Source organism: Nerophis lumbriciformis, unplaced genomic scaffold (genome assembly GCF_033978685.3).
Source record: "Nerophis lumbriciformis unplaced genomic scaffold, RoL_Nlum_v2.1 HiC_scaffold_949, whole genome shotgun sequence".
In the NCBI taxonomy this organism is placed as follows: domain Eukaryota; kingdom Metazoa; phylum Chordata; class Actinopteri; order Syngnathiformes; family Syngnathidae; genus Nerophis; species Nerophis lumbriciformis.
Genome location: NW_027316939.1, coordinates 1 through 12,500, shown reverse-complemented (window position 1 = coordinate 12,500; position 12,500 = coordinate 1).

The window sequence follows — 12,500 nt, the reverse complement described above, 5'->3', positions numbered from 1 at the left end:
GGGACGCTGGGGCCGAGCCGGAGCGGGTCCGATGTAGGACAACTAGGGCAGACGGGTCGTCTCGATCTCGCTTCAAATCGGGCTTGCCGGGCGGCAATAGAGGCAGACCTGCAGGGCCGGAGGAATCCCCCACCTGGGTAACCGGCTGACGCCGGCCGGTGAGGGCCGCTCCGTGGCAAGTCGTGTTTACCAGAGGGTTAGAGGGGAAAGGGGAAGTGGGCCGGGGCTTTTCCCAGGTCCGAGCCCCTGTCGCTCAAGTCCTGGGAAGCCCCGAGTACCTGGACGGAGGTCCAGGATTTCATTCATACGGGAAAAGTTGAAAATGTGTCCGAGACAGCGCCCCCTAGGCGGACGCGCGCTCCGGACCGAGCCCCTGTCGCTCGAGCCCTGGAAGCACCAAGTACCTGGGTGGAATCAGTTCCAGGATTTCATTCATGCGGGAAAAGTTGAAAATGTGTCCGAGACAGCGCCCCCTAGGCGGACACACGCTCCGGACAGAGCCCCTGTCGCTCAAGCCCTGGAAGTCCTAAGTACCTGGGTGGAATCAGTTCCAGGATTTCATCCATGCGGGAAAAGTTGAAAATGTGTCCGAGACAGCGCCCCCTAGGCGGACACACACTCCGGACAGAGCCCCTGTCGCTCAAGCCCTGGAAGCCCTAAGTACCTGGGTGGAATCAGTTCCAGGATTTCATTCATGCGGGAAAAGTTGAAAATGTGTCCGAGACAGCGCCCTCTAGGCGGACACACGCTCCGGACAGAGCCCCTGTCGCTCAAGCCCTGGAAGCCCTAAGTACCTGGGTGGAATCAGTTCCAGGATTTCATTCATGCGGGAAAAGTTGAAAATGTGTCCGAGACAGCGCCCTCTAGGCGGACACACGCTCCGGACAGAGCCCCTGTCGCTCAAGCCCTGGAAGCCCTAAGTACCTGGGTGGAATCAGTTCCAGGATTTCATTCATGCGGGAAAAGTTGAAAATGTGTCCGAGACAGCGCCCTCTAGGCGGACACACGCTCCGGACAGAGCCCCTGTCGCTCAAGCCCTGGAAGCCCTAAGTACCTGGGTGGAATCAGTTCCAGGATTTCATCCATGCGGGAAAAGTTGAAAATGTGTCCGAGACAGCGCCCCCTAGGCGGACACACGCTCCGGACAGAGCCCCTGTCGCTCAAGCCCTGGAAGCCCTAAGTACCTGGGTGGAATCAGTTCCAGGATTTCATCCATGCGGGAAAAGTTGAAAATGTGTCCGAGACAGCGCCCCCTAGGCGGACACACGCTCCGGACAGAGCCCCTGTCGCTCAAGCCCTGGAAGCCCTAAGTACCTGGGTGGAATCAGTTCCAGGATTTCATCCATGCGGGAAAAGTTGAAAATGTGTCCGGGACAGCGCCCCCTAGGCGGACACACGCTCCGGACAGAGCCCCTGTCGCTCAAGCCCTGGAAGCCCTAAGTACCTGGGTGGAATCAGTTCCAGGATTTCATTCATGCGGGAAAAGTTGAAAATGTGTCCGAGAAGGCGCCCCTTAGGCGGACACAGGTGTCTGCATGAGCCCCTGTCGCTCAGATGCTGGAAGAGCAGATTGAAAAAGGACCGGGGTAAAGAGGGGGAAAGCACCATATATGTGTCCGGGAAGGCGCCCCTCGGGCGGACACAGGTGTCTGCATGAGCCCCTGTCGCTCAGATGCTGGAAGATCAGTTTGAAAAAAGGACCAGAGGATAGAGGGGAAAAACACCATATATGTGTCCGGGAAGGCGCCCCTCGGGCGGACACAGGTGTCTGCATGAGCCCCTGTCGCTCAGATGCTGGAAGATCAGTTTGAAAAAGGACCGGGGTAAAGAGGGGGGAAGCACCATATATGTGTCCGGGAAGGCGCCCCTCGGGCGGACACAGGTGTCTGCATGAGCCCCTGTCGCTCAGATGCTGGAAGATCAGTTTGAAAAAAGAACCAGAGGATAGAGGGGAAAAACACCATATTTGTGTCCGAAAATAGCTCACTTTGACTCGGACGCGTTCCCTGTGATTTCAGCCTGTCAGACATGGTGCACATAGTAACGAGATGGAGGTGTTTTGGTCGACCAGGTAAAAAACGAAAAATCGAGAGAAGGTAAAAAGTAGGTGAAAAATTAAGCCTCTCTCGTTAAGGTACTTAGAAAAAATCCCAAAAAAAAAATGAACTCCCATTGAAATGAATGGGGAAAATTTTTTTTCTCGTTTTTTTTCTAAGTACAACAACGAGAGAAGGTAAAAAATGGTTTTTTTTAGCCTCTCTCGTTAAGGTACTTAGAAAAAAACCCAGATTTTTTATTTTCTCGTTTTTTTTCTAAGTACAACAACGAGAGAAGGTAAAAACAGGTGCTTTTTAGCCTCTCTCGTTAAGGTACTTGGAAAAAATCCGAGACATGTTTGGTCTTCCCCACTGACAGTGCGCCTTTGCTGGGTAAGTTGTGGACGTGCCAGGCACCCCCGGGACACCGGTGGAACGCGGCCGGACTCGTGGTACTCCAACCCGGGCATAATTTTGGATATTTCCCGGTCCTTTTTTTCCCCACTTTCCCAACTTTTCTTCCGAATCACAGTGCGCCTTTGCTGGGTAAGTTGTGGACATGGCAGGCACCCCCGGGACACCGGTGGAACGCGGCCGGACTCGTGGTACTCCAACCCGGGCATAATATTGGATCAAATTCGGGACTTTTGCCCACTTTCCCAACTTTTCTTCCCAATCACAGTGCGCCTTTGCTGGGTAAGTTGTGGACATGCCAGGCACCCCCGGGACACCGGTGGAACGCGGCCGGACTCGTGGTACTCCAACCCGGGCATAATTTTGGATCAAATTCGGGACTTTTGCCCACTTTCCCAACTTTTCTTCCCAATCACAGTGCGCCTTTGCTGGGTGCGTCGTGGACATTGTAGGCACCCCGAGACACTGGTGGAACGCGGCGGGACTTGTGGGACTCGAACCTGGGTGTGATTTTGGACCAAATTCGGGACTTTTGCCCACTTTCCCAACTTTTCTTCCCAATCACAGTGCACCTTTGCTGGGTAAGTTGTGGACATTGTAGGCACCCCGGCACTCTGATGGAACGCGGCGGGACTTGCGGGACTCGAACCTGGGTGTGATTTTGGACCAAATTCGGGACTTTTGCCCACTTTCCCAACTTTTCTTCCCAATCACAGTGCGCCTTTGCTGGGTGCGTTGTGGACATTGTAGGCACCCCGGAACCCTGGTGGAACGCGGCGGGACTTGTGGGACTCTAATCTGGGTGTGATTTTGGATAAAATTCGGGACTTTTGCCCACTTTCCCAACTTTTCTTCCCAATCACAGTGCACCTTTGCTGGGTGCGTCGTGGACATTGTAGGCACCCCGAGACACTGGTGGAACGCGGCGGGACTTGTGGGACTCGAACCTGGGTGTGATTTTGGACCAAATTCGGGACTTTTGCCCACTTTCCCAACTTTTCTTCCCAATCACAGTGCGCCTTTGCTGGGTGCGTCTTGGACATGTCAGGCACCCCGGAACACTGGTGGAACGCGGCGGGACTTGTGGGACTCGAACCTGGGTGTGATTTTGGACCAAATTCGGGACTTTTGCCCACTTTCCCAACTTTTCTTCCCAATCACAGTGCGCCTTTGCTGGGTAAGTTGTGGACATTGTAGGCACCCCGGAACACTGGTGGAACGCGGCGGGACTTGTGGGACTCGAACCTGGGTGTGATTTTGGTCCAAATTCGGGACTTTTGCCCACTTTCCCAACTTTTCTTCCCAATCACAGTGCACCTTTGCTGGGTAAGTTGTGGACATTGTAGGCACCCCGAGACACTGGTGGAACGCGGCGGGACTTGTGGGACTCGAACCTGGGTGTGATTTTGGACCAAATTCGGGACTTTTGCCCACTTTCCCAACTTTTCTTCCCACTCACAGTGCGCCTTTGCTGGGTGCGTTGTGGACATTGTAGGCACCCCGGAACCCTGGTGGAACGCGGCGGGACTTGTGGGACTCGAACCTGGGTGTGATTTTGGACCAAATTCGGGACTTTTGCCCACTTTCCCAACTTTTCTTCCCAATCACAGTGCGCCTTTGCTGGGTGCGTTGTGGACATTGTAGGCACCCCGGAACCCTGGTGGAACGCGGCGGGACTTGTGGGACTCGAACCTGGGTGTGATTTTGGACCAAATTCGGGACTTTTGCCCACTTTCCCAACTTTTCTTCCCAATCACAGTGCGCCTTTGCTGGGTGCGTCGTGGACATTGTAGGCACCCCGAGACACTGGTGGAACGCGGCGGGACTTGTGGGACTCGAACCTGGGTGTGATTTTGGACCAAATTCGGGACTTTTGCCCACTTTCCCAACTTTTCTTCCCAATCACAGTGCGCCTTTGCTGGGTGCGTTGTGGACATTGTAGGCACCCCGAGACACTGGTGGAACGCGGCGGGACTTGTGGGACTCGAACCTGGGTGTGATTTTGGACCAAATTCGGGACTTTTGCCCACTTTCACAACTTTTCTTCCCAATCACAGTGCGCCTTTGCTGGGTGCGTTGTGGACATTGTAGGCACCCCGGAACCCTGGTGGAACGCGGCGGGACTTGTGGGACTCGAACCTGGGTGTGATTTTGGACCAAATTCGGGACTTTTGCCCACTTTCACAACTTTTCTTCCCAATCACAGTGCGCCTTTGCTGGGTGCGTTGTGGACATTGTAGGCACCCCGAGACACTGGTGGAACGCGGCGGGACTTGTGGGACTCGAACCTGGGTGTGATTTTGGACCAAATTCGGGACTTTTGCCCACTTTCACAACTTTTCTTCCCAATCACAGTGCGCCTTTGCTGGGTGCGTTGTGGACATTGTAGGCACCCCGGAACCCTGGTGGAACGCGGCGGGACTTGTGGGACTCGAACCTGGGTGTGATTTTGGACCAAATTCGGGACTTTTGCCCACTTTCCCAACTTTTCTTCCCAATCACAGTGCGCCTTTGCTGGGTGCGTTGTGGACATTGTAGGCACCCCGGAACCCTGGTGGAACGCGGCGGGACTTGTGGGACTCGAACCTGGGTGTGATTTTGGACCAAATTCGGGACTTTTGCCCACTTTCCCAACTTTTCTTCCCAATCACAGTGCGCCTTTGCTGGGTAAGTTGTGGACGTTGTAGGCACCCCGAGACACTGGTGGAACGCGGCGGGACTTGTGGGACTCGAACCTGGGTGTGATTTTGGACCAAATTCGGGACTTTTGCCCACTTTCACAACTTTTCTTCCCAATCACAGTGCGCCTTTGCTGGGTAAGTTGTGGACGTTGTAGGCACCCCGAGACACTGGTGGAACGCGGCGGGACTTGTGGGACTCGAACCTGGGTGTGATTTTGGACCAAATTCGGGACTTTTGCCCACTTTCACAACTTTTCTTCCCAATCACAGTGCGCCTTTGCTGGGTGCGTTGTGGACATTGTAGGCACCCCGAGACACTGGTGGAACGCGGCGGGACTTGTGGGACTCGAACCTGGGTGTGATTTTGGACCAAATTCGGGACTTTTGCCCACTTTCACAACTTTTCTTCCCAATCACAGTGCGCCTTTGCTGGGTGCGTTGTGGACATTGTAGGCACCCCGAGACACTGGTGGAACGCGGCGGGACTTGTGGGACTCGAACCTGGGTGTGATTTTGGACCAAATTCGGGACTTTTGCCCACTTTCACAACTTTTCTTCCCAATCACAGTGCGCCTTTGCTGGGTGCGTTGTGGACATTGTAGGCACCCCGAGACACTGGTGGAACGCGGCGGGACTTGTGGGACTCGAACCTGGGTGTGATTTTGGACCAAATTCGGGACTTTTGCCCACTTTCCCAACTTTTCTTCCCAATCACAGTGCGCCTTTGCTGGGTGCGTCGTGGACATGTCAGGCACCCCTGGAACACTGGTGGAACGCGGCGGGACTTGTGGGACTCGAACCTGGGTGTGATTTTGGACCAAATTCGGGACTTTTGCCCACTTTCCCAACTTTTCTTCCCAATCACAGTGCGCCTTTGCTGGGTGCGTTGTGGACATTGTAGGCACCCCGGAACCCTGGTGGAACGCGGCGGGACTTGTGGGACTCGAACCTGGGTGTGATTTTGGACCAAATTCGGGACTTTTGCCCACTTTCCCAACTTTTCTTCCCAATCACAGTGCGCCTTTGCTGGGTGCGTCGTGGACATGTCAGGCACCCCGGAACCCTGGTGGAACGCGGCGGGACTTGTGGGACTCGAACCTGGGTGTGATTTTGGACCAAATTCGGGACTTTTGCCCACTTTCCCAACTTTTCTTCCCAATCACAGTGCGCCTTTGCTGGGTGCGTTGTGGACATTGTAGGCACCCCCGGGACACCGGTGGAACGCGGCCGGACTCGTGGTACTCCAACCCGGGCATAATTTTGGATCAAATTCGGGACTTTTGCCCACTTTCCCAACTTTTCTTCCCAATCACAGTGCGCCTTTGCTGGGTGCGTTGTGGACATTGTAGGCACCCCGGAACCCTGGTGGAACGCGGCGGGACTTGTGGGACTCGAACCTGGGTGTGATTTTGGACCAAATTCGGGACTTTTGCCCACTTTCCCAACTTTTCTTCCCAATCACAGTGCGCCTTTGCTGGGTGCGTTGTGGACATTGTAGGCACCCCGGAACCCTGGTGGAACGCGGCGGGACTTGTGGGACTCGAACCTGGGTGTGATTTTGGACCAAATTCGGGACTTTTGCCCACTTTCCCAACTTTTCTTCCCAATCACAGTGCGCCTTTGCTGGGTGAGTTGTGGACATTGTAGGCACCCCGGAACCCTGGTGGAACGCGGCGGGACTTGTGGGACTCGAACCTGGGTGTGATTTTGGACCAAATTCGGGACTTTTGCCCACTTTCCCAACTTTTCTTCCCAATCACAGTGCGCCTTTGCTGGGTGCGTTGTGGACATTGTAGGCACCCCGGAACCCTGGTGGAACGCGGCGGGACTTGTGGGACTCGAACCTGGGTGTGATTTTGGACCAAATTCGGGACTTTTGCCCACTTTCCCAACTTTTCTTCCCAATCACAGTGCGCCTTTGCTGGGTGCGTTGTGGACATTGTAGGCACCCCGGAACCCTGGTGGAACGCGGCGGGACTTGTGGGACTCGAACCTGGGTGTGATTTTGGACCAAATTCGGGACTTTTGCCCACTTTCCCAACTTTTCTTCCCAATCACAGTGCGCCTTTGCTGGGTGCGTTGTGGACATTGTAGGCGCCCCGGAACCCTGGTGGAACGCGGCGGGACTTGTGGGACTCGAACCTGGGTGTGATTTTGGACCAAATTCGGGACTTTTGCCCACTTTCCCAACTTTTCTTCCCAATCACAGTGCACCTTTGCTGGGTGCGTCGTGGACATGTCAGGCACCCCGGAACCCTGGTGGAACGCGGCGGGACTTGTGGGACTCGAACCTGGGTGTGATGCCTTTGCTGGGTGCGTTGTGGACATTGTAGGCACCCCGAGACACTGGTGGAACGCGGCGGGACTTGTGGGACTCGAACCTGGGTATAATTTTGGATAAAATTCGGGACTTTTGCCCACTTTCCCAACTTTTCTTCCCAATCACAGTGCGCCTTTGCTGGGTGCGTCGTGGACATGTCAGGCACCCCGGAACCCTGGTGGAACGCGGCGGGACTTGTGGGACTCGAACCTGGGTGTGATTTTGGACCAAATTCGGGACTTTTGCCCACTTTCCCAACTTTTCTTCCCAATCACAGTGCGCCTTTGCTGGGTGCGTTGTGGACATTGTAGGCACCCCGGAACCCTGGTGGAACGCGGCGGGACTTGTGGGACTCGAACCTGGGTGTGATTTTGGACCAAATTCGGGACTTTTGCCCACTTTCCCAACTTTTCTTCCCAATCACAGTGCGCCTTTGCTGGGTGAGTTGTGGACATTGTAGGCACCCCGGAACCCTGGTGGAACGCGGCGGGACTTGTGGGACTCGAACCTGGGTGTGATTTTGGACCAAATTCGGGACTTTTGCCCACTTTCCCAACTTTTCTTCCCAATCACAGTGCGCCTTTGCTGGGTGCGTTGTGGACATTGTAGGCACCCCGGAACCCTGGTGGAACGCGGCGGGACTTGTGGGACTCGAACCTGGGTGTGATTTTGGACCAAATTCGGGACTTTTGCCCACTTTCCCAACTTTTCTTCCCAATCACAGTGCGCCTTTGCTGGGTGCGTTGTGGACATTGTAGGCACCCCGGAACCCTGGTGGAACGCGGCGGGACTTGTGGGACTCGAACCTGGGTGTGATTTTGGACCAAATTCGGGACTTTTGCCCACTTTCCCAACTTTTCTTCCCAATCACAGTGCGCCTTTGCTGGGTGCGTTGTGGACATTGTAGGCGCCCCGGAACCCTGGTGGAACGCGGCGGGACTTGTGGGACTCGAACCTGGGTGTGATTTTGGACCAAATTCGGGACTTTTGCCCACTTTCCCAACTTTTCTTCCCAATCACAGTGCACCTTTGCTGGGTGCGTCGTGGACATGTCAGGCACCCCGGAACCCTGGTGGAACGCGGCGGGACTTGTGGGACTCGAACCTGGGTGTGATGCCTTTGCTGGGTGCGTTGTGGACATTGTAGGCACCCCGAGACACTGGTGGAACGCGGCGGGACTTGTGGGACTCGAACCTGGGTATAATTTTGGATAAAATTCGGGACTTTTGCCCACTTTCCCAACTTTTCTTCCCAATCACAGTGCGCCTTTGCTGGGTGCGTCGTGGACATGTCAGGCACCCCGGAACCCTGGTGGAACGCGGCGGGACTTGTGGGACTCGAACCTGGGTGTGATTTTGGATCATTTCGTGGCCTTTTGCTATGCATGCCTTCTCCCCGCTAGTTTGATGTGTGCTGCTGCAAAAGTTCCAAGAGGGCGTTTTTGCCCCCCTCCAAACCCCCTCTCTTTGTTTATAGTGCATATTTTCTGCTGGATCTACTCTCTATTTACTCCAAGGAAAAAAACTAGCCGGTCGCGGCAAATTTTTACAATCGGTCGCCAAACTACGGCACGAGGGCCGAACGCGGTACGCCGGCGTCCAAGATACGGCCCGGGGATTTTTTTGATTTTTTGGGCTTTTTTTGATTTTTTTGGACATGTTGGGCATCCCAGGACTCGGGTGCGACTGCAGGACGTGTGGGGCTCTAACCTGGGTGTGGTTTTTGGTCATTTTTCCGGACTTTTGCCCACTTTTCCAACTTTTCTTCCCCACTCACAGTGCGCCTTTGCTGGGTGCGTTTTGGGCATGTGGGGGGCACCTCGGACTCGGGTGGGACGCGGCGGGACTTGTGGCACTCGTACCTGGGTGTGATTTTTGATCATTTTGTGGACTTTTCCCCAGACACTCTCCACTTGTCTACCCCACTTCCCCTGTGACTTTGCTGGGGGGGCGTTTCCCCGCTGTCCTTTGTAGTGTAAGGGTTACTTTTCTTTTTTTTCCTGTCTGAAAATAGGGCCCCAAAAGGCCTCACACTCCCCGGGAAGACCTGATGGACGCCTCGGCGTCACTGAAACAGGCCAATCTGTCTGAAAATATGGCCCACGAAAGGCCTCACATTCCCCGGGAAGACCTGACGGACGCCCCGGCGTCACCGAAATACGGCAAACTGTCTGAAAATAGGGGCTCCAAGTGTTCCCCACTATTTCTGGCCCACAAAAGGCCTCTCATTCCCCGGGAACACCTGTAGGACTCCCCGGCGTCAAGGAAATACGCCAAACCGTCTGAAAATAGGGGCCCAAAAGAACTGGAAATAATGTGTTTAATTTGGGGGGTGATGTCTATAATTATGGGGGTGCATTGGAGGCGGGAGTCCACTGGAGGGCTCCACACCGTCTGAATATAGGGCCCCAAAAGGCCTGGAATTAATGTATTTAATTTGGGGGGTGCATTTGCAGCGGGAGTCCACCGGAGGGCTCCATTTCCCCACTCTTTTGTTGACATATGGCCACAAAAGGCCTCTCATTCCCCGGGAAGACCTGATGGACGCCCCGGCGTCACCGAAATAAGCCAAACTGTCTGAAAATAGGGGCTCCAAGGGTTCCCCACTCTTTCTGGCCCACAAAAGGCCTCTCATTCCCCGGGAACACCTGTAGGACTCCCCGGCGTCAAGGAAATACGCCAAACCGTCTGAAAATAGGGGCCCAAAAGAACTGGAAATAATGTGTTTAATTTGGGGGGTGATGTCTATAATTATGGGGGTGCATTGGAGGCGGGAGTCCACTGGAGGGCTCCACACCGTCTGAATATAGGGCCCCAAAAGGCCTGGAATTAATGTCTTTAATTTGGGGGGTGCATTTGCAGCGGGAGTCCACCGGAGGGCTCCATTTCCCCACTCTTTTGTTGACATATGGCCACAAAAGGCCTCTCATTCCCCGGGAAGACCTGATGGACGCCCCGGCGTCACCGAAATAAGCCAAACTGTCTGAAAATAGGGGCTCCAAGGGTTCCCCACTCTTTCTGGCCCACAAAAGGCCTCTCATTCCCCGGGAACACCTGTAGGACTCCCCGGCGTCAAGGAAATACGCCAAACCGTCTGAAAATAGGGGCCCAAAAGAACTGGAAATAATGTGTTTAATTTGGGGGGTGATGTCTATAATTATGGGGGTGCATTGGAGGCGGGAGTCCACTGGAGGGCTCCACACCGTCTGAATATAGGGCCCCAAAAGGCCTGGAATTAATGTATTTAATTTGGGGGGTGCATTTGCAGCGGGAGTCCACCGGAGGGCTCCATTTCCCCACTCTTTTGTTGACATATGGCCACAAAAGGCCTCTCATTCCCCGGGAAGACCTGATGGACGCCCCGGCGTCACCGAAATAAGCCAAACTGTCTGAAAATAGGGGCTCCAAGGGTTCCCCACTCTTTCTGGCCCACAAAAGGCCTCTCATTCCCCGGGAACACCTGTAGGACTCCCCGGCGTCAAGGAAATACGCCAAACCGTCTGAAAATAGGGGCCCAAAAGAACTGGAAATAATGTGTTTAATTTGGGGGGTGATGTCTATAATTATGGGGGTGCATTGGAGGCGGGAGTCCACTGGAGGGCTCCACACCGTCTGAATATAGGGCCCCAAAAGGCCTGGAATTAATGTATTTAATTTGGGGGGTGCATTTGCAGCGGGAGTCCACCGGAGGGCTCCATTTCCCCACTCTTTTGTTGACATATGGCCACAAAAGGCCTCTCATTCCCCGGGAAGACCTGATGGACGCCCCGGCGTCACCGAAATAAGCCAAACTGTCTGAAAATAGGGGCTCCAAGGGTTCCCCACTCTTTCTGGCCCACAAAAGGCCTCTCATTCCCCGGGAACACCTGTAGGACTCCCCGGCGTCAAGGAAATCCGCCAAACTGTCTGAAAATAGGGCCCCAAAAGAACTGGAAATGATGCCTTTAATTTGGGGGGTGATGTCTTTAATTTGGGGGGTGCATTGGAGGCGGGAGTCCACTGGAGGGCTACACACCGTCTGAATATAGGGCCCCAAAAGGCCTGGAATTAATGTATTTAATTTGGGGGGTGCATTTGCAGCGGGAGTCCACCGGAGGGCTCCATTTCCCCACTCTTTTGTTGACATATGGCCACAAAAGGCCTCTCATTCCCCGGGAAGACCTGATGGACGCCCCGGCGTCACCGAAATAAGCCAAACTGTCTGAAAATAGGGGCTCCAAGGGTCCCCCACTCTTTCTGGCCCACAAAAGGCCTCTCATTCCCCGGGAACACCAAAAGAACTGGAAATAATGTGTTTAATTCAGGGTGCATTTGCAGCGAGTGTCCAGCAGAGGGCTCCAATTCCCCAGCTATAGTCCTGGTACTCTAAAATGATGGCACTTAGTCAAATTTCCGCCTTTTTTTGATGACTTCCAACTAGGAGAGGGACTAATTTTGAGTTCCGGACCCGGGTGGAGAACCATAGCAGGTCGGCCTTCTTAAAGGGAAATGCTCCTAGGCACTTAGTCAAATTTACGCCTTTTTTTTGGACTTCCAGCGAGGAGAGGGACTAATTTTGCTTTCCGTACCCGGGTGGAGAACCATAGCAGGTCAGCCTTCTTAAAGGGACATCCTCCTAGGCACTTAGTCAAATTTCCGCCTTTTTTTTGGACTTCCAGCGAGGAGAGGGACTAATTTTGCTTTCCGCACCCGGGTGGAGAACCATAGCAGGTCAGCCTTCTTAAAGGGACATCCTCCTAGGCACTTAGTCAAATTTACGCCTTTTTTTTGGACTTCCAGCGAGGAGAGGGACTAATTTTGCTTTCCGTACCCGGGTGGAGAACCATAGCACGTCGGCCTTCTTAAAGGGAAATGCTCCTAGGCACTTAGTCAAATTCACGCCTTTTTTTTGGACTTCCAGCGAGGAGAGGGACAATTTGGCGTTCCTGACCCAGGTGGAGAACCATAGCAGGTCGGCCTTCTTAAAGGGAAATGCTCCTAGACACTTAGTCAAATTTACACCTTTTTTTTTTGGACTTCCAGCGAGGAGAGGGACAATTTTGCTTTCCTG